This window comes from Otolemur garnettii, unplaced genomic scaffold, assembly GCF_000181295.1.
Source record: "Otolemur garnettii isolate 467f Iridium unplaced genomic scaffold, OtoGar3 scaffold00018, whole genome shotgun sequence".
NCBI classification, from domain to species: domain Eukaryota; kingdom Metazoa; phylum Chordata; class Mammalia; order Primates; family Galagidae; genus Otolemur; species Otolemur garnettii.
This window is the reverse complement of record NW_003852413.1, coordinates 25,962,278-25,962,788: the sequence shown is the minus strand read 5'-3', so window position 1 is coordinate 25,962,788 and position 511 is coordinate 25,962,278.

Genomic DNA, 511 nt, shown 5'->3' with positions numbered 1-511 from the left:
AAAGTCTCTCGTCTTCACATCCTGCATTTATAAAATTGGCATCCAATGCACCCCTCAAGGTGATTGTGAGCTGAGGAGAGGGCTCAGGAGAGCTGAGAGTGCGTGCTGGATTCAGGCAAGGCTCTGTGTTGTTACTGGGCTATCTCTCAACCTCTTGTACCCTTAGAGCCCAAGTCAAATAGGGGGATGAGCCTGAACTGCAGAGGACACACGTGGAAACCCAGCTGATACACGACAAAATGACCGAACAGTGGGAACTGCCACTGATTTTGTCACTATCACAGAAGGGCTGGTAAGCTGTGTTCTGACTCACTTTTTTTTGAGACAGAGCCTCCAGCTATCTCCCTGGGTAGAGTGCCATGGCTTCACTGCTCACAGCAACCTCCAACTCCTGGGCCCAAGCGAGTCTCCTGCCCCAGCCTCCCAAGTAGCTGGGACCACAGGCGCCCGCCACAACGCCCGGCCATTTTTTGGTTGCAGCCATTATTGTTGTTTGGTGGGCCCGGGCTGG